This window comes from Balaenoptera ricei, chromosome 14 (genome assembly GCF_028023285.1).
Source record: "Balaenoptera ricei isolate mBalRic1 chromosome 14, mBalRic1.hap2, whole genome shotgun sequence".
In the NCBI taxonomy this organism is placed as follows: Eukaryota; Metazoa; Chordata; class Mammalia; order Artiodactyla; family Balaenopteridae; genus Balaenoptera; species Balaenoptera ricei.
The window spans coordinates 51,772,588-51,794,811 of NC_082652.1; the positions used below are offsets into that span (position 1 = coordinate 51,772,588).

At 41.5% G+C, this 22,224-nt stretch overlaps 1 protein-coding gene and 1 long non-coding RNA gene across 9 annotated transcripts in view; one reads left to right on the top strand and one right to left on the bottom strand.

Moving 5' to 3' along the window:
• FHOD3 (formin homology 2 domain containing 3) overlaps positions 1-22,224 on the top strand; it is a 505,109-nt gene that overhangs the window by 138,656 nt on the left and 344,229 nt on the right. The window lies entirely within an intron of this gene.
• Positions 1,445-16,364, bottom strand: LOC132348023 (uncharacterized). Its single transcript, XR_009497335.1, has 3 exons — positions 15,992-16,364; positions 1,945-2,041; positions 1,445-1,626 (listed from the first exon to the last, which is right to left on the bottom strand). It is a non-coding gene; the product is annotated as an uncharacterized LOC132348023 (long non-coding RNA).

Below are 22,224 nucleotides of genomic sequence, written 5' to 3' on the forward strand. Positions count from 1 at the left end.
GTTGTCTCTGTCGACTGGACCTGTTTGCTCTTTGAACATGGCATCAGAATGGCCACTCAGGGAACCATACTACACTTTCTGACTCTCAATAAGAAATCTTCACACTTTCTGACTTTCAGAATCAATTTTTAGGAGGAGGAACATGACTGGTTCCCTTAGGTCAGGTGTTCTTCCCTGGTCCTGTCAGCTGTGGCCAGATAGATGGGGTCACCAGGTGTCAACATTTTCAAGCAAGGTAGTGAGATTACATCATCAAAAGATGGTGTGGTCTGAGTAGGCATCCCAAGCTTGTCTAGTGAAATTTAAAATATGTTTCAGCAGGAGTCAGTTGAGATGAGAATGTTAAATTAATTAAGGGGCCAAGTGCCAACGTTGCTTGGAATAAAGAGAGAGACATGCCATGCTGCTGCATGAAGGTTTGGCCTAGGAAGTGACGCCTCATGAAGGGTTTTGAGGTCCAATTAGAAATTAGAGATTGTTTTTCCCAGAAGCCCCTGCCACCAGGAACTCTGACGAAGTAGCATGGCAAGCAGTGGCTGGAGTGTCATGTAGGTAGCTTATTCTGCTGTGAGAAGCAGTGCTGTGAGGCGTAGGCTTTTCAGGGTGTTATGTGCACCTGTTGTGTCTGTTTAGAGGAGGTGGGTGGGAGTGACACCTTGCACAGTACTAATTGCTACCAATCTGAAAAAATTAGCAAACTTCAGGGGGAAATAGGAGCTGAAGAACCAGATAGATGTATACCTAATGAGATTCAGAGCCCCAGCCAAAATGGGTGAAGAAAATACCCAGTTTTGTATGGCAGGTCCCAGCAGGAGCCACACAGGATGCACTTCTTACAAGCAACCAAAATACTGCGGAGGGGCCTCCATATTTATTGCCTTTGTGCTTTGAAAGCAGCATCAGTTACATCTGTTACAGATGAAGCTCATTCCTTTGCTATGGGGAAGGAGAATGGCTTTCAAGAATGTCTCTCTGCTTTTTGCCTTTTTTCCTTAACACAGATTAAGGAATTCTTAGGATTGGAGAAATAATCAGGAGTCAACGTGAAAAGGAGTCTGAGGCTCTGACAGGAGACAAACACCATGCAGGGCAAGAAGGGGGCCATGCACAATAGAACTGAGGGCGGAGCTGCAGGAAGAAATGAGGGGCTTCTTAGGGGAGAGGCCTCCCCTGTTCCCTGGAGCATCCAGAAGGTAGCATGCCATTGCCAGCACTGGAGAGGAACCTTGTTGCTTAGCAGCAAGAAAAGTAGAGAAGCAGCCATCTGAAGAGCTGACCTGCTGGCAGACCTGTGTATCTTCCTCTGGGGCTTGTTCTCATGATGGAGCAGAGCCTGACCAGACCTCAGAGCTACCAAAGAGCTTGCTGATGCCAATGGGTGCTGTTGCCTTGTGTAGGCCCTAAACCTCAGGGTCCAGAGACCTTGAGATTCTGGGTGTGAAGGTGAAAGACCTTAGGACACAGGAGAAGCTTTCGTCTCTTTTTACTACTGAAGGATCTTGATTTGAAAGAGAACAAAGATACAGCACTTTGACTGCTCATTGGTGTTGATCTAAATTACAGGTTATTTCATTGTGCATGATCTCCATTTGCCAGAAGAGTAGGGTTGGGCAAATAAGCCAGTTTCTGAAAATAGAAAATAAGCAAGTTTATTTTAATCATAGAAGCTTGACAGTAATCTCTAGTGAAGTCTATTCCACCCAGTACATGGTTGATAATCAGTAGCTTTATTTTTTTATTAAATCAGAAGTGAAAATGGGGGGCAAGTTGATAAGCATATTGTTAGAATTTCTAAATGACTGCAGAATTACAAGGAACCAATGTCATGGGTTAGCTAAGAGTGAATGGAGGTGACATTGGGCTGGTAGACCTTATTTTAGGAATACACCCGATAGGGATTCTTATAATGTCCTTGTGGGCTAGATGTTAGTAAGATGAACTCACCATTTATTTAAAAACAATCTGGTTGATGTTTTTGCTTTGAGTCATCAGAAAGGGACAGGCAGACTCGCTGGATGTCATAATGCTGTCATGTCTTCACCTAAAAAAAAAAAAGATCGGTGTCCTGTATCTGGGAGGGCTTCCTCAAAACAACTGAAAGTGACAGAAAGCTGATAGGAATACCTAACGTTACATGACAAAGTTGAGATGTTAATAGGTTGGAACCAACTAAAAAGAGGAAACATAATTGAAATAAATGTCCTACCTCTTGGGTAAAATTTTATTACATGAGTATAGGAAGATACTGGAAAAACAGCATTTTTATAAAAGATGACCTGTATGTTTTACTCGACTACATTTACAGAAAATAAAGCTATATGGATGAGATGGCCTGTAAAGCTTTATATTCTTTCAAAGGGATATAAAGGCTTTGGCTGCAGTGCTCTGTGAGCAGTATCTTAGGAGGGCCCATGACTCTTTGAAGGGTGTCCTGAACAGCGTGCAGGAGAATTTGGGGCGGCCAGAGGGCTTAGGGAGGCCTGGTGTAGAAACCTGGCAGGGTTGTGAAGAGCCTCTTCCTAATTTTCATGACTGTCTTAGGGAAGGAGCGGGCCTGTTCTGGGTGGCTCCCTGGGGTAGCACTACCTCTGTGGGTAGAGGTTACTGGTGGACAGACTGGGATCAGGTTTGAACAAGCCTAAAGGCTGAGTCAGGGTGCGTCTTCAGTGGGTGGAGAGTAGAATTTGGTGCCCTCTGAGGTCCCTTCCAAATCTTAGATTCTGCAGTACTGGACAATCTACATTTTGTTTTAATTTCAGAGTCACTAACATATGGTTTAGAGATGAGTTTATCATTATAATTTGGATTGTGTAATACTATAAAAGGAAACTGTGATAGGACTGTCCTTTAAGTGGGAAGGCCCAAGGAAGTTTCCAGAGAAGCAAGAGAAACCAGGACCGTTTTGCAGAGGGTGAGTTTTGTTGAATGTAATTGTGATAATAAAATAAGCTTGTTATTTGAAAAACATGCAGTAACTTCAGGGAGTGCCTAGGAAATGTGTGGCATGGGGAACGTGTCCCCAAAATGCGTTTCGCCTTTAGTCACTAGAGGTTGACTCCATTTGGTAAATCTGAAGATTGAAAAAAATCTTTTTTTCCTTTGGTGATTCTTTTTGAGCATTTCTGCTTTCCAGTAATCATAGCTTTGTTTTACCAAGAAAGCTGTGCCTCTCAGGGAGCTGTGATTTTCAGAGCAATTACAGCTGGCATGGGCGGCCGAAGCCCGTCAGGACCATGGTTGTCCTGGAGATTTTCTTCAGAAAGAGACCCTGATTACTCTTTATTTTTGCTCCTGTTGTTTTACTCTAATTTGTAATTTAAAATCCACTATACAAAGAGTCTACAGAGCGCCAGCTGGTTGCTAGTTTAAAGACTTTCTTTTCTTTCTCTATTTTTTAAATTTTAAATTAGACTGTCAATTTTGGTGGTTGGTGTTTTGAAATCGGTGCAATGTATCTTTCTGTTTCCTTAACTTCAGTGGATGGGGAGGTTGAAAACAAAATCACCAGTTTAAGATTTACGTTAAACGTCTTTTCCTAGAAGAGGGGGTAGGGCTGCTTCCTTCAGCTTCATCTTCTGTAGATGAGGGAAGGAACGGTGGGTCCCTGGAATTAGTTCTCTGATTACAACCTGGGAAGTTGTCATCTCGGGAGACCTTTGAGTGTGTGCTGTGTGCCCTGCTCTACTGGTCCTTTTCTGGGCAAGTCGGGATCACACGTGGAAGGGAGGAAGGCAGGCAGGTGGGACCGACCAAGACGGTACTTTCACTCGTGGGTCGTGGTCAACCGCAGAGGGCAGTAAATGGCACCTTCTTGTTGCTTTTGAAAAGCAAATGCTTAACTCCTATTTAATAATGGCTGTGTCTTGACTTTTGCTCAGTGTTCTTTATCATATGTTTAGACTGTATTTTTTGGAGGGAATGGCTTTTCTTTTTGGTACTATGATTCTCTGCCTTTGCAGTTTAGATTAAAGCCTTATCTTTGTTTTCTTTTCCCGTTAATTGTTCACATGTCTTAATGTCTTAGGCTTACACATTGACTCTTTTTTTTTTAATAAATTTATAAATTTATTTATTTATATTTGGCTGTGTTGGGTCTTCGTTTCTGTGCGAGGGCTTTCTCTAGTTGTGGCGAGCGAGGGCCACTCTTCATCGCGGTGTGCAGGCCTTTCACTGTCGCGGCCTCTCTTGTTGCAGGGCACAGGCTCCAGACGTGCAGGCTCAGTAATTGTGCCTCACGGGCCCAGTTGCTCCGCCGCATGTGGGATCTTCCCAGACCAGGGCTCGAACCCGTGTCCCCTGCATTGGCAGGCAGATTCTCAACCACTGCGCCACCAGGGAAGCCCCACATTGACTCTTGAATGAAATCACTCATATAACCCAAACTTAATAGGACACTGTGAAGTGGACGTTCTTAAACTGCTCTTGCTTTGGAAGTACAGTCCTTTGGGAAAGCAATTAAGCAACATGTATTTAGCTATTACTTTTATTATTATTAGGAAAGACCTTTACAAATTTATTCTCTTTGTCCCAGTAATTAAATTTCTAGGACTCAATCCTAAGGAAGTCTTATGAAATACAAAACATAGTCATAAAACGTTATTTATAAGAATGAATTCTAATAATAAATATTGTAAACAAACTATATGTCTAATAGTAGCAAGATTGGTGTTGTTTCTTCTTTAATTATCTGCATTTTCAGCACCTTTTAAAAGTGTGTTCATTTGACTTGTTCCAGCAGCTAGTAGGTCACACCTTTTATGGGTGAGAGGCTAGACTAAATGGAATTTATTTTTCTTGCATAGCTAGTGTAAGGGAAAAAAAATGCTTGGTTTAGGATATCTCATACTTATTGACTGTACACCCTGGGACTTCTGTTCCTGGAAGTATGGTAGATGAAATATCTTGAAAACCCTGCTCTTACAGAACGCTTGGTACTGCTGGCTGTAAAACATTGATGTTTTAAATGCATGGCAGAGATGACAAGAAATCATAGGATATCCAGTGTCCAAAAACCTTTTCATGAGTGAGAACTGTGTGAGCTGATGCTAGAGCAGCCTCGGGAAAGTGGGCCAGTCTTGGTGACCGCAGGGCACTTAGGGGGCTGTGGAGGTAGATGATGAGACCTTAGGTCCGAGGAGGGTGGGGATTCCTGTTTAAAGCCAGGCTGCTCAGGACCATATTCTTGGTGAAAGAATAGACCACAGAAAATATGCCCACCAGACTGGGGAGATTAGCAGGAAGTTTACCCCCTCTGGCTTGGGGCTGGGTGTGGTGGGATTTGTAATCTCAGGTGTACCCTTACTTGGGTTTGGGGTTTGAATGATATTATTTGTGTAAGAATCCTCACTCTGATTAATTAGCATAAGAGGGGTCCCAAGGTGGTGATGCTTTTCTTGAGGGACACACTATACTCAGGCTGCACAGAATTCCCACATATCAAGTATTTCTGAAGATGGGCTCACAATCCGAAATTAAAGACCCCCTGAGGGAACCATCTACCACACCCGAAGCTTAGTACACATGGCCAGCAGTGGGATTAGACTGCTATAAAGTTATATAAGAGACTGCTGGATGGAGAATATTAAATAAGTATGTTTCAAACTATTGGAGACATGAAAGAAGGTATTTAAAGCATAAGAATAAAAAGATGTTATGAAAAAAGAAAAGGCAGACTTAAATCAAAACCAAAGTAATGGGCTTCCCTGGTGGCGCGGTGGTTGAGAATCTGCCTGCCAATGCAGGGGACATGGGTTCGAGCCCTGGTCTGGGAGGATCCCACATGCCACGGAGCAACTAGGCCCGTGAGCCACAACTACTGAGCCTGCGCGTCTGGAGCCTGTGCTCCGCAACAAGAGAGGCCGCTATAGTGAGATGCCCGCGCACCGCGATGAAGAGTGGCCCCTGCTCGCTGCAACTGGAGAAAGCCCTCGCACAGAAGTGAAGACCCAGCACAGCCATAAGTAAATGGATAAATAAATAAAATAATAATAATAATAATTAAAAAAAAAAAAAACCAAAGTAATTAATTTAAATACTCAGTGTACAAGTTAAAATTGAAGAAAAACTTATGTATTGGAAGATGGATGAAAGAAATCTACTGAAATTGTACAGCGCTGCATATTTCATTTAGAATATATATTGGGAATTTTGGAAGAACACAGAAACCAGGGCCCAAAAGATAACCCGCAAATTATAGAAGCTAATAAGTATTGTCTAGCAGCGTATAGCTTTAATGTGTAGTTGGATTGTGTTTCCAAATATATTTTATGAGACATTGACAAATTGGGTGAGACTAGTCATTGCTGCTATTTTGAGCACTTGCCATGTGTAAAGTCTTGTTTTCATGCATTCCATTCCATGAGGAGGTGTGGGGGCGTCTGCTGTTTCCACCTGTCCAGTTCTTTTCCCACCTTCTCTGGTAGCAGCACTTGCTTCTCCTTTGGGGGACCACCCTTCCCCCAGGGCGTGCTGTTGTGGGGTGGTCCTGGTGGAGGCTTGCCTGTGAATCAAGTTACACCAGACCTCCCTGGCTCTGGGTCCCCGCTGGGCATCTCCCTCCTTGGAATCCTGATCTTGAGGGGAGTGCCGCAAGGATGGAGCCGATTCAGTGCAACAGCAGCAGCCCCTGAAAAGACTGTTTATAATTTGTTACCCACATCCCCAGGGCTGTTCTGCTTCCAGCCCTTCCCAAGGCCCAGCCATTAGCTTTTCTTTGGATTCTGAGAGCTGCTCTTATATTATTAATGCATTTTTCTTTCTTTCTTTCTTTTTTAAGCCAGTTACTTTCTGGTTTGCAGTCACAGAAACTTAACTGATTTAGTAGGTATTTAACTTTTCTGTCTTTCAGATGCTAAAAATGAGGTGTAGAAAAATTACATTATTTCCCACAGGTCATAGGGTCAATAAGGAGTAGAGGCTGAATTTGAAACCAGATCTGGTCTGTTCCAGAGACTCCTCTCACCCTGTTTCCAAAGGGGCTCTAAAGGGGCTCTTCTATCTATTGAGAAAAATTTTTCCAGGTCACATCTGCTTTCCTTTCAGGACAATATCTCCATACAGTTGCATGTCATTGGGGTGGAACCTTGTCAAAAGTTGACTGTATGTACAGATAAACTCTATTTTTGGATTCTGCCTTTATTAGTTTTCTATCATTGCACAGTAAATTACCACAGACTTAGGCCTTAAAACAATGCTTATTTTTAACAACTTATTTTTAACACTTAAATCAACAACTTATTTTCTCACAGTTTACACAGATCCCAGCTTTGCTTACATGGGTCCTCTGCTCAGGGTCTCACTAGGCTGAAATAAAAGTGTCAGCGGGGCTGTGTTCTCATCTAGGCTTAGGTTCTTCTTCTAAGCTCGCTGGTTGTTGGCAGGATTTAAGTCCTTGAGGTTGTAGGACTGAGGTCCTCAGCTTCTACAGGCTGCCTGCCCTTCCCTGTCATGTGGTCTTCTCTTCAACATGGCAGTTGCTAATTCAAGGTCAACAGAAAAGCTCCTCTGCAGCTACTTACCTCTTACCTCTAGACCCTTTTAAAGGGCTTGCCTGATTAGGTCAGGCCTCCCTAGGAAATCTCCCCTTTGATGAACTCAAACCGATATGGGACTTTAATAACATCTGCAAAATTCTGCCATCTTTGTCATATAGTGTATCTAATCATGGCAGGGATAGCCTATCATATTCACTGGTCTCACCCACATTCAAGGGAAGGGGATTATACAGACTTTGTGTAACAGGAAAGGGAATCTTGGCGCCATCTCAGAATTCTGTCCATTACACTCCTCTAAACATTTGTTCACTTAAGCCTCAAAGAATTGCACAAGATTAGTAACAATTTTTCCTTACATTCCTTTCCTCCTCAAGTTCACTCATTAGTAATTTATTATGAATTTCACCAAACTCCCTGTATGGGAATGAGCTCCAGTACTACTTTTAGCATAAGTGAAGAGGTTAGGAAATTTACTCAGCCTTAGAGTAGGTTGGAATTTTACTGAATCTAGAATATTCTGGGCATGTGATTTAGTACAAGGCCACTCAGCGTGTCATCTATAGATTACGGCTAGTTTGTGAACTGTTTGTTTGTTATCAGTTCACGGTGAGTTAAGTACAGGACCTAAGAGTAAGCATTTAGAAACATTTATAATAATTTAACATTGTTAGAGTATCCAAGCAAGTGATCAGTAGACAAACCGTGTTGACCAGAGTATAGAACAGGTTGGGTGTTGTTGGACTCACGTGGTAAGTTACGTATGGCATAGGTGGTGTGTCAGTCATGTGTTTTAGAACTATGTTGTAAGGTGTGATTTTGTTTTTAATCAACTTTATTGAGTTATACCTTACATTTCAGAAAAATGTACCCATTTAAGTGACAATCTGATAAGTTTTGACAAATGTATACATCCATGTAATGGCCACTAGCACAGTCAAGCTATAGAACATGACTATGTTCCTAAAAAGCTTTCTTGTGCCCCTTCTCAGTCATTCTATGCTTTGTCCCCTTTCCACCCTTTACCTTCAAGCCACTGGTAATCACTGATGCGCTTTTTGTCACTATGGATTAAGTTTGTCTTTTCTAGAGCTTCACAAAAATGGACTTACTTATTCACTATGTACTTTTTTTGTCTGGCTTCTTTTATTCACCATAATGATTTTAAGATCCATTCATGTTGTTGTGTGTTATTGATAGTATATTACATTTTATTGCTGATGACTAATCCATTGTATGGATGTACCACAGTTTGTTTATCTATTTATCAAATGTCAAATATTGATTGACACTTGGGTTGTTTCCAATTTTGGTCATTATGAATAGAGCTGCTGTAAACATTCATGTACAAGCTTTATATATTTTTCATTTTTCTTGTGTAAATATCTAGAAGTGGAATTGATGAGTAATATGGTAAGTGTATGTTTAACTTAATGGAAAACTGACAAAGTTTTTTCCAAAATGATTATGCTATTTTACATTAATACCAGCAGTGCATGAGAGTTCCAGTTGCTCCATATCCTTGCGAACACTTGGTATTCCAGTCTTTTAAGTATTAGCCATTCTAATAGGTTTGTCATTGTATCTCATTTGGGATTTGATTTGTTTTTCTCTGATGACAAATTGTGTTGAACGTCATTTCATGTGCTTATTGGCTATCCAAATATCTTCTTTGAGAAGTATCTGTCCAAAGCCTTGCGCGTTCTTTTTTATTGAATTGTTTGTCTTTTTTGAGTTATGAGTTCTTCACGTGTTCAGTTTCTTCATAGCTTAATATTATTAGCTAAATGTTATTTGTCAGTAAATGTATATTAATTATTCTTAACCTTAATTTAATACTGGCAAAACAAATGTCACTGGACGTTTTTTCTTTTTGTCAAGAAAAGACTTCTTTTCTCAATGCACAGTAGTAGTAAACTAAAAGGTGACAATGGAAGTCACTTCAAAGCAAAAGATTTGATATTAGTTTTAGTTAACTGTATGAACCTTCATACATTCAGTTCAGTTTTGCAACCATAAGTAGCCAAATAAACTGCTAAACACAGTGTGCTATTTTCTGAGGAAGTACTGGCTGATGAAGAGATAAGACCATCAATTCTTAAAAAGCATTTACAGATAAACTAAAGAAATACAGTGAAAAACAAAAAGAATTCTTTGAAAGAAAGTATTCAATTAAAAGAGCTGACAGATGCAAGTGTTCACTGTTTCATATATCAACATGAGTATTCTGTTGCCTTCTTATTAAATAACAATTTGATTTACTAGGAATAAAAAGACAATATATATTTGTCCAGACAGTGGTGAAGGACTGCATCAAAAATGCTGATGTGGAAATGTTCAGTGACTCTATGGCCAAGAAGATGGCTCAAGTACCACTTTCTAATGATGTATTCAGAAACTGGCTATTGATATAGAAAGCCAAGGCACAGAACAAGTAGTAGAGAATTTTTCATTATAGTTTAAAGAATGCACAGATTTACTAATTGGCAATTCTAGTAAATGTATAATTTGAATATGATGTTGATATAGGAAGAATTCTTTTTAGCTTCATTGCTGATAAACACAACTAACTCTGAACTACTATATAAAACTATGAAAAATTACACTGTCAACAAGTTTAGTTTGAAATTTGAGTTTTGCATAAGGGAGTGTGTTCTGACAGCACAGGAGAATATTCTAGAACAGCCACATGGATTAAGGAGCTTGCATCAGTGTAAATCAGTCCACTCCTTCCTCCATTAAAGAAGTTGTGGTTCAGAAAAATGTCATCTGAACTAAACAGTGTGCTTAGTGATGATGTAAAATTGTAAATTATATAAAGGCAAAGGCATTAAAGATTATCCTCCCTTATATGTGATAATATAGAAGCTAATTGTTACAAACTGTTATTGCATCCTGAGGTATCGTGGTTGTCTATGGAAAATGAACTGTAAAATAAGCTGTCGTATTTCTTGAAGACAGGAAACCAGCTTGTTCTCAATTCTTTAAAGATATGAGTTAGCCAGACTTGCTTAGTTGTTTGACATCTTAGGTATTAAAACTTCCATGCAACAAAGGAATGCAACATATTTTTAAATGACAGATAAAATCAAAGGGCAAAAACAAAAGTTAGAAGTTTGGAAGAACAGAGTTTGCAGATTACTCTGTTACGTTCCATGATTTAGCTACAGCTATCAGTGAAGCGGGTAATGATCTTCACATTGAACCCCTAGGAAACATTATCACTGAATACTTTATGATTTTATAGAGCATTTTGAATTTTATTTTCTATCAAAAAAAAGCCAAGCTTGGGAAATTTATGGATCTCATTTCTACTTATTTCATTGAAAGATAATTTAATTTTAACAGTAACTGCACAGGATAGATTGGGGAATTGGCAACTACTGAAGGACTGAAGATGCGTTTTGAAAATACAGCATCATTTGCTTTCATTTTGGATAAAAGTTAAAAATTAATGTTCTGAGCTTGTCAAAATTATGCTAAAATCTCTTCCCCCATTTCCATCAACATACCTCTGCAAGACTGGTTTCTATGATGAGTGTTATTAAAACAAAATAGAGAAACAACTTAGCTATATATTATTCCCTGAGAGTAGCTTGGTAGATCTGTCCTAGAATAGATAAGTTAACAAGCAAAAACTAGAGTAGTTTTCTCATTTAAAGACTTTGAATACAGATAACACGTCGCTTTTATTCATTGTGTGTGTATTAGGTTTTAGTATGGCAAATCAATTTCACTTGCAACTTTTTTTTTTTTAAATTTAATTAATTTATTTATTTTTATTTATGGCTGTGTTGGGTCTTCGTTTCTGTGCGAGGGCTTTCTCCAGTTGCAGCAAGCGGGGGCCACTCTTCATCGCGATGCGCGGGCCTCTCACTATCGCGGCCTCTCTTGTTGCGGAGCACAGGCTCCAGACGCGCAGGCTCAGTATTTGTGGCTCACGGGCCCATTTGCTCTGCGGCATGTGGGATCTTCCCAGACCAGGGCTCGAACCCGTGTCCCCTGCATTGGCAGGCAGATTCTCAACCACTGCGCCACCAGGGAAACCCTCACTTGCAACTTTTTGTTTGCACTACAACAAAGTTGTGAGAGTGATTGTAACTTTCTATATTAATTGCCTGTATGTTTTCTTTTATATGCTATATTGTGTAACTCTTCTCTTTTTCTGAGTTACGTTTTTTTAGATTATATTAAGACAGAATTTTGTGTATTGAGTGTAATGATAAAGTATTTGGCATGTATTTGTATGTCCTGTTTTATGTCCTTTAGTAGTTGTTCATTTTTGTTGTAATTTACCAAGGCATTGGTCAACAATGGATTGGAAATTGCAACCTGACAAACTATTCCGTCAACCTGGGTAGTTTGAGAAGCACTGAAGTTAATGTTTGGTTTCTCCTCGGGAGCATTTATTTTCGGTGGCATCTCCCCTGGGCTGCCCTCCGCCTCCCACCTCTGCAGAGGTGGCTTGGATGGCCTCTTACAAGCAGTTTCCACCACAGGGCTGTGGGGAGCCTTGGTGAAGACCTTAAGTAGCTCCACAAGGAAAATTTGACAGTAGAAGGCATTATCTGGAAATATTATTTATCTTAGGTTTATCAAGCAGACCAGCATGGCAGGTGTTGTCAGCAACTGCTGTTGCCTCAGCTCTGAGGACACGCCAGCCCCCCAGCCCTCTGTCTGCGTTTCCTCACTGATGCCATCAGCCAGGGAATGTGTTTCCAGGTCACCAGTGATTTAGGACCTTTTATCTTTGGTCCTCCCCTTCTCCCAAGCACTGGAAGCTATCTGCCATCTGTGATTTTTAAATTGTCCTCTCTCACTGGCTCCGCTGACAACAGGCTGCCCTGCTTTCTCCCTCTTTCTTTCTGGCAGCATCTCTGAGTCCTTTTCTGGCTCCTGGTATGACATCCCCCTTTGACCCTTTCCTCTGGTCTCACTCTGTCCGCTCTCCTCCAGCTGTGGCTTCAGTAGCCTTTCTGCACAAACCCCAGCTCCTCCCCTCTGACCTGCACCTCTGTCAGTTCGTGGGATGTCACGCAGCCCCTCAGACTCAGCGTATTCACCATTCAGTATTCACCATTCAGTAGATATCTTATCTGCTGACGGCCCCCAACCCTGAGGCCCAGCCAGCTCCCTCCCGCTGCCCACTCACCTGGGCTTAGAGACCTTGCCTGGCATCCACTGCCTGAAACCTTCCAGCCTCACCCTCTGCACTCCATCCTCTCTCTGCCTTGGCTCAGGCCCTCACTCTCATCTGCTCCGCATTCTTGCCTCCAGGCTCTCTCCTCCAGCTTCTCCCCCACACGGGGATCTGAGTTTTCTCTTAAAAACCTTGTTCTGATCCTGATCTGACCTCTCTGTGGGCTCGGGGTGAGGCCCGGATCCTTTGCAGCCTGGCCTGAGTGTGTCTGGGCTCACCTTGGACCACTATGTTCACCTTGAACTCCAAGTCATGCTGAACACAGTCAATGCTGATGCAGGCTGTTTAGGATCAGTGTTATCTGCAACACAACAAAGTTAATCTACTAGCATCTCACAGAAATTGTGGGCAAGAGAGAATGTGAAAGCTTCTAGCCAGCAGAGGATGCAAAGTGGAAAGCAACAGTACAGCACCTTACTGATGGAAGTTGTATAAAAGGCCCTTGATGGTTTTTTATCAAGGGTGCTCTTTCATTGTATTTAATGTATAAGTTTTCTAAAGACTTTTATTGATCCATCCCAAACCTTGAACTCTCTGGCTTCTTTCTCAAAAGATCTTAAGTGGTTCAGCCATGGATTTCCTCTCCCTGGGGCTGCAGAAGGGCAGCTGCATCACCCACTCACCTGGCTCTCTCTCCTGCTGGACTTTGTGGGTGCCTTGTCAGATCTTTGGATCTGCCCAGGATTTAGCAGAGAAGTCAGTGAATGTTTGAGGAATGAGTAAATGAATCCTCCTGCGCTCTAGGACTGAATCAGTGCTTCTCAGACCTTAATGTGCATGTGACTATTTTGGGGATCTTTAGTAAAGTCGCAGGATATAAAATTAATACACAGAAATCTCTTGCATTCCTATACACTAACAACGAAAGATCAGAAAGAGAAATTAAGGAAACAGTTCCATTTACCATTGCAACAGAAAGAATAAAACATCTAGGAATAAATCTACCTAAGGAGGCAAAAGACCCATAGGCAGAAAACTATCAGATACTGTTGAAAGAAATCAAAGATGACACAAACAGAAGGAGAGATATACCATGTTCTTGGATTGGAAGAATCAGTATTGTGAAAATGACTACACTACCCAAAGCAATCTACAGATTCAGTGCAATCCCTATCAAATTACCAATGGCAGTTTTCACAGAACTAGAACAAAAAATTTTACAATTTGTATGGAAACACAAAAGACCTCGAATAGCAAAAACAATCTTGAGAAACAAAAATGGAGCTGGAGGAATCAGTCTCCCTGACTTCAGACTCTACTACAAAGCTACAGTAATCAAGACAGTATGGTACTGGCACAAAAACAGAAATACAGATCAATAGAACAGGATAGAGAGCCCAGGGATAAACCCATGCACCCATGGTCACCTAATCTATGACAAAGGAGGCCAGAATATACAATGGAACAAAGATACCCTCTTCAGTAAGTGGTGCTGGGAAAACTGCACCACTTACTGAAAACTGTTCTAATTTCATTCTTTTCCAGCTACATGTAAAAGAATGAAATTAGAACACTCCCTAACACCATACTCAAAAATAAACTCAAAATAGATTAAAGACCTAAATGTAAGGCCAGACACTATAAAACTTTTAGAGGAAAACATGGGCAGAACACTCTTTGACATGAATCGCAGCAAGATCTTTTTTGACCCACTTCCTAAAGTAATGAGAATAAAAACAGAAATAAACAAATGGGACCTAATGAAACTTAAAAGCTTTTGCACAGCAAAGGGAACCATAAACAAGACGAGAAGACAACCCTCAGAATGAGAGAAAATATTTGCAAATGAAGCAACAGACAAAGGATTCATCTCCAAAATATACAAACAGCTCATGCAACTCAATATCAAAAAAACAAACAACCCAATCCAAAAACAGGCAGAAGACCTAAATAGACATTTCTCCAAAGAAGACATACAGATGGCCAAGAAACACATGAAAAGCTGCTCAACATCACTAATTATTAGAGAAATGCAAATCAAAACTACAACGAGATATCACTTCACACCAGTAAAAATAGCCATCATCAAAAAATCTACAAACGATAAATGCTGGAGAGAGTGTGGAGAAAAGGGAACCCTCATGCATTGTTGGTGGGAATGTAAATTGATACAACCACTGTGGAGGATGGTAAGGAGATTCCTTAAAAAACTAAAAATAGAACTACCATATGGCCCAGCAATCCCACTACCAGGCATATACCCAGGGAAAACCATAATTCAAAAAGATACATGCACCCCAGTGTTTATTGCAGCACTCTTTGCTATAGCCAGGACATGGAAGCAACCTAAATGTCCATCAACAGAGGAATGGATAAGGAAGATGTGGTACATATATACAATGGAATATTACTGAGCCATAAAAAGGAACAAAATTGGGTCATTTGTAGAGACATGGATGGATCTAGAGACTGTCATACAGAGTGAAGTAAGTCAGAAAGAGAAAAATATCGTATATTAACGCATATATGTGTAATCTGAAAAAATTGGTATAGATGATCTTATTTATAAAGCACAAATAGAGACACAGATGTAGAGAACAAATGTATGGATACCAAGGGGGGGGGTGGGATGAATTGGGTGATTGGGATTGACATATATACACTATTGATACTATGTATAAAATAGATAACTACTGAGAACCTACTGTATAGCACAGGGAACTCTACTCAGTTCTCTGTGGTGATCTAAATGAGAAGGAAATCCAAAAAAGAGGGGATGTATGTATGTGTATAGCTGATTCACTTTGCCGTACAGTATAAACTAACACAATATCGTAAAGCAACTGTATGCCAATAAAATAATAAATAAATAAAAAATAGAGAAAAAATGCAGATGATGTTTCAGTAGGTCTGGGTGGGACCAAGGTTCTGTGTTTCTAACAAGCTCCCAGGTGGGACTTCCCTGGTGGTGCAGTGGTTAAGAATCCGCCTGCCAATGCAGGGGACACGGGTTCGATCCCTGGTCCGGGAAGATCCCACATGCCACGGAGCAACTAACCCCGTACGCCACAACTACTGAGCCCGCATGCCACAATTACTGAAGCCTGTGTGCCTAGAGCCCGTGCTCCACAACAAGAGAAGCCACTGCAGTGAGAAGCCTGTACACTGCAATGAGGAGTAGCCCCCGCTCTCTGCAACTAGAGAAAGCCCGTGAGCATCAACGAAGACCCAACACAGCCATGAATAAATAAATAAATAAATAAATTTATTAAAAAAGGAAAACAAAAACACAAGCTCCCGGGTGATGCTGGTGCTGCTGGTCCAGACTATGCTTTCAATAGCTAAGGATTGAACCCCTTACCTTTAAAAAATGTAGGGTTCATTCAGGTTCAGCTAGCCACCTGCTGTGAGGACTGGCCAGCTGTCATTTTCCGTAGTAAGAGCAAGCTCCAGGGTATTTCAGGAAGCCTTTCCACATCCGCCTGGGAGAAAGCCTTTTCTTCCTGACGCAGGATGTGGTTACTCGCCTGATCTCCAGCCTCCCTTCCTTATTTGAGGAGCCCCTTGAAAGCACCGCACGTGGGATGGGAGGGGAGTGAAGCACTTTCCCAGGTGGGCGCTCTGACCAGCTGACTCTGAGTCTGCATCTGGAAAATGACGGCTCCACTGGAGGACCTCCCCAGCCCTCCTGGTGCTCCTGTTCTGCCCCAAGACCTTGAGGGCCCCCAGAGTGTAGAGATTATCTTGACAGGATTGGCTGAGGCTGAGTTCCAAAATTTTTGTTAATGAACCTAAGCACCTTTACGGTTAAAAAAAATCCAATCCATAATAAACTCTATTAATATCTTCCCGCATATCAACATAGTTCACATACTTGTCATTTTTAAATGGCTCAGTAGTTGCATTCCCTCAGGTTGCCTGGGTAAGGCCGTGTGTAGCCGTTCCCTTGAGGCTGGCAGCTGGCTCATCTCCAGGATTTTTCCTCGAATTTTAAATAGTGAAGTTGTGACTGTCTGCTGAGTTTATTCCCCTCTCCCCTGCCCCCATCCTCCCCAACCTCCATTATTGCCTTGGGTAAGCTTTTAAAACTCATACCTCATGTGGTCAGGTTATCTAGTTACATGATCTTATAGCCCTGCTATACTTTTGCTTTTTGACTGTGTTTTTCCCAATTGTAATTACATAATTATTTGCATGGCTGTGTGTTTAAAGTCAGTCTCCTCCACTCGATTCTCAATTCCAGAGGCTGGCCCCTCCTCCACCTTTGTCATCCCAGTGTTCTCACCAGCTAGAACACGGCTGGCTTGCAGGGGTCCGTGAAGTAAGTTACGTGAATAACCACGTGCTGCGTGGCTGGACTGCATGTACATCAGGCGTGCCTTACACACGTGCCACCTGCCTGCCAGCACGTGTCAGGTGCCTGTATGGGCCAAGCATTGTGTCAGACGCTGGGGATGTACCGAAGGGTGTGCGTGGACCCTGCCTTCAGGTAGCTGAAATCCAGCTGGGAGAGAGGGAAGGAAAATGGCCAATTATACTTCATTGTTTGAAGTTCCAGCAAGTGTGGAAGCACAGGGTTCTTTGGAGACATAGAGGAAGAGGACCAGACTGAGGCTGGGGTCTAAAGAAAGTCCACCTGGAGACAGGGAGGCCTGAATTGGGGTCCAGAAGGCTTCAACACGTGTCTGACAGCTATGCTGCAGGCTGGATGTCTGATGGCTGATGTAGTGGGTGGAGCCCTGGCTGGCAGGATCCTTCTAGGCTTTGTGTTTGGTGATGGCTCTTTTATTTTGATTTCTAAGGTCATTGTAGAGATGTTACATTGGAGAACCACACATTACAGGGGAAGCATGACTCAAACAGCTGGGCTGTGCAGTTGGCTTTATGTGCCTTAGTTATAGACAGCACAGTCAAGTGGCCTCTCTCCAACACATTTTAGATGAAGTGCCTGCCTGTGGAACAAAATGTACCTACTCATAGAGTCGTGGACTCACTGAATTTGTTTGGTAGCTCTAGAAGGGACCTTGATTAACTAACAGTGACACATTGCATGTTGGGAAATAAAGTGTCCCCTCCCCCCCATCAGAAAGGCCAAGTTAGGTTCCGCTAAGTGAGGATTTTTCACTTCGGTTCGTGAAAGTCAGTGAGTAAAGCTGAGGAATAGAATAATAAATTACTGATTACAGAGTGTTTCCTCTGTGAGTCATGGTGTGTTAATGTCATTATTTTTTACAATTTAGAAATGTCATTGCCAGCAACTGGAATACTCAGAAACTTCCAGACACTGGACGTCTCATGTGTTCTTGAAACACCCCCTTCCTGATCCCATTCCCCGCCCAGCTCCCTTCCTCTTTGTGCTGTTTCATGTAATATGTTTGCATGATTGTGGTTCAAACAGTCCTCTGAGTATGTGGCATTTTTCGAGCAGAAAGTAGTCTGCGGAGGCCAACAGTTTTTTTTCTTTTCTTTTCTTTGAAGGTGTATTCATGATATTATGTTTATCATACACACAAATGTATTTCCACATATAGCTCAAAAGTAGTGAATTCTATTCCCCAGGTCTTTATAAATGGATTTCCTCTACTGGGGTTTTTTTATCATGTGACTTTCTTACATTGGCATGTGGACTTCATACACGGATCTGCTTATTTTTCATTCCGTCTGTTTCCTTGTCTCACCTTATGTGGTTGCATAGGAAAAAGGCAACTTCCCAAGAAATGAGAATTTGATGGAAAATTTTGTTTTTTACATTTACTTTTATATTTTAACTTTTCATCTGAAATAATTGCAGACCTCCTCCCCACTCCCCAAATTACAAAAATAATACATAGCTACACAGACTTTTTGTCTGTGCTTCCCCCAGCTTCCCCAGATACTATCATCTGACAAACCATAGTACAGACATAAAAACCAGGAAATTAATATTGCTACGATACTATTAACTCTTCTAAGATGCCCTGTTCAAATTTTGTCAGTTGTCCCACTGTTGCCTTTTTTACAGTTCCAGCGTCTAATTTGGCATCCAATTTAGGATCACACATTTCATTTTAGTTGTCATGTCTCCTTAGTATCTTCTGGTTTGTGGCCATTCCTCAGTCTCTTTCTTTCACAACCTTGACACTTCTGAAGAGCACTGACCAGTTATTTTGTAGACTGTCCCTCAAAATGGGTTTGTTTGATGCTTCCTCATGACTGAATTTAAGTTACGCATTTTTGAAAAAATACCACAGAAAGGTTGTGTCCATCTCAGTTAATCATGTGAGGAGGTGCATGATACTAATAGGTTTCATTGCTACTGATGGTAACTTTGGTCACTTGGGTAGGGTGCTGTCTGTAAGCTTTCTCCACTAAAAAGTTACTGTTTCCCCCTTTGCAATTAGTAAACATCTTGTCAGGAAGTGCTTTGAGATTACATAAATATCTTGCTTCTCATCATACTTTGAAATCCCTTGATAATTCTTGCCTGTGATGATCATTACTATGATGCTTGCCAAATGGTAATTTTCTGTTTCTATCATCCCATATGCATTTGTGCATTGGAATTCTACTGTAAGAAACAGCTTCCCTTCTGTATTTATTTATTCATTTACTTGTTAATATCAGTATGGACTCAGGGATATTTGTTTTATTCCATTACTATCATCATTTATTTTGTTGCTCAAATTGTTCCAGATTTGACCATCAGGAGATCTTTCAAGTTGATTCCTGTGTTCTTTAGATAGTCCCACATCATATTTTTTTGGACTTTTTCATTTATGGTATCTCAAGATGTTTTTGCTCGTTTTGTACTTGCCCTGCCCAGTCCTGGAAGCAGTCATTTCTCTAAGGAGCTCTGTTTCCTTTAGTGGAGAATGGTGCTTAGAAACCAAGATTTTAGAGGCTAGACGTACTCATTCACACTGGGGTGTCATGAGTTTTATACCTTCTCAGAGCACATAGGTAGAAAAAGTATATATACACACACACTTCCCTCTATCTGACTACTTATCTATGTATCTGTCTATCAAAAATCTTTGAATTTCTACTGATATGACTGATTCTAAACTACCTGCACGGGGCTTATTTTAGTCGTCCTTTATACTCTAGTATCTAGTCAAGAAAGTAACTATTTTCCAAAGTTACTCCCTTTCTTTCCCCACCCCCTTCAGTGTTGTTATATTATTCATTTGTAGTACAGTTAGATTCATTTGTTTCTTTTTATACTCCATTTTGGGTTCCCGTCATATCCTGGTTGATTTTAGTTGTTTATTTTTGAATATGTCAGAAACATAAGCAAGATTTTAAAAATCAAAACAATTCAAAAAGGCTTGCTCAGAGAAGTGTTACTTCCTCCTTATCCTCCTCTCAATTTCCCATTTCCCTCTTCTTTCCACCTTGTTCCCACCCACCCCCTGTAGATAACCCATCTCCTTAGTTTCTTGTTTCTCGTACTGTATTTCTTGTTGCACAAATGAGAAGATACATGAATATTTTATCTCCTCTTTCTTACGTGACAGGTAGTATACTATAGATACTCTTTTGCATGTTGCGGTTTTTGCTTAACAGAATGTCCTGCAAGTCACTTCATATCAGTTCATAGAGATCTTCCTCAATTCTTTTTTGCAGCTGTGTTGTATTCCATTGTGTGGATGTACCATAGTTTATTCAACAATGCTCTGATGTGTAGGCATTTGGCTTGTTTTCAGTGTGTTGCAATTATGAACAATGCTGCAATAAATAGCCTCATGCATGTGTATTTTCACGTTGTGGGAGGTGTATTGTCAGGGTAAATCCCTAGAAATAAAAGATAAGTCAAAAGATAAAGTGCCTTGGGACTTCCCTGGTGATGCAGTGGTTAAGAATCCACCTGCCAGTGTAGGGGACACGGGTTCGAGCCCTGGTCCGGGAAGATCCCACATGCCATGGAGCAACTAAGCGCGTGCACCACAACTACTGAAGCCCGCGCACCTAGAGCCCCTGCTCCACAACAAGAGAAGCCACTGCAATGAGAAACCCATGTACCACAACAAAAGAATAGCCCCCGCTTGCTGCAACAAGAGAAAGCCTGTGCGCAGCAATGAAGACCCAACGCAGCCATAAATAAATACATAAATAAATAAATAAGTAAATTAATTAATTAAAAAAAAAAGATAAAGTACCTCTACAGTTAGGATGTTTCCAAATTCCCCTTGAAAGGTTGTGGTAGGATAATTTGAATAGGACAGGCTTATTAACAAACTGTATTTGCCAAAGGTGGCAGCTGTGATGGCATTTACTTGTTGTAGAGATGGGCACAAGTGGTTCCCTTGGAGGGTAGGAGCTTGACCCATTGCCCTGTTCCCTCATCCTGTCTTCTAGGGCAACAAGACAGTACAGTGGAAAGAGGGTAGAGGCCAGCTTGGGATTTAGATAATCCATGCTTTTCCAGGCTACCTGGGGGACATATGGGCTGCTGTTTATGGTGGTGAATGAAATGACCTTTATTTTAGGGAAGGAGCATGAGGTGGGGGTGGGAGGTGGGTTAAAGACTGCTGGATCTGAGTCCTGCCTTGAGTTTTAGTGGTATGACTCCTAAGCAGGCATTTTATTTAACTTCTCTGGAAAATTAGAATAATAAATACTAATGTATGGAAAGTACATTTCATGGCGTCTGGTAGGGTTGATATGGTTGGTCTGAAGAATAAATAAATCATCAATGGAGTGTCACACAGTGAACGTTACTTCCCCTCTCCACTTCCCAATCCTGTCCAATTTATTTGCAGTAAGAAGAGGGATTCTAAATTATTTCACTGACTGACAGTGAGACTGTTTAAAATCTCTATAAAAATAATCTTTGTTTTACTTCAGTATTTGACAGCCTGGCTAAGGGTGTGATTATGAAGGTTTGGGCCTCTGCCTCATCTCGGGTTTCCTCTTTCTGGTTGAGGATGCCCTGCTGGCGGGTTCCAGGAATAATGGGCGTTTCCAGACAGTAACACTGAGGCTTGATCTGGTTAGCCACAGCAATCATGATTGTAGTCTCCTGGATCTTAATACAAGTCAGGTTGAAAATGAAGTCACACATTTCTTCTAAGTCAATTAATGAAGAGTTCTTGACCCTCTTCCAGGGTTCTCCAGTGCTTTTTGTTGCATTCAAAGCAGTGAAGCCTTCCTCCAGGCTTCTGCTGATGAACTGATGCCCTGGCTCCTATACTGGGTGAGGCTTCAAGGACTGGAACACATTGCTAGGACAACAGGTATTTTAAAGGGTTTAGAATTGCTGAAGAATCGTCAACAGTTAATTCTGCTGCAAATCCAGGACTGATCCATGTGGGGTAAGCAAAGTGTTTGAAAACCAGACTTCAAAATGTGATGTTGGACTTCCCTGGTGGTGCAGTGGTTGAGAATCTGCCTGCCAATGCAGGGGACATGGGTTCGATCCCTGGTCCGGGAAGATCCCACATGCTGCAAAGCAGCTAAGCCCATGTGCCACAACTACTGAGCCTGCGTGCCACAACTGCTGAGACCTGTGCGCCTAGAGCCTGTGCTCCGCAGAGGGAGAGGCCACCGCGGTGAGAGGCCCACGCACTGCAACGAAGAGTAGCCCCTGCTCACCGCAACTAGAGAAAGCCCACA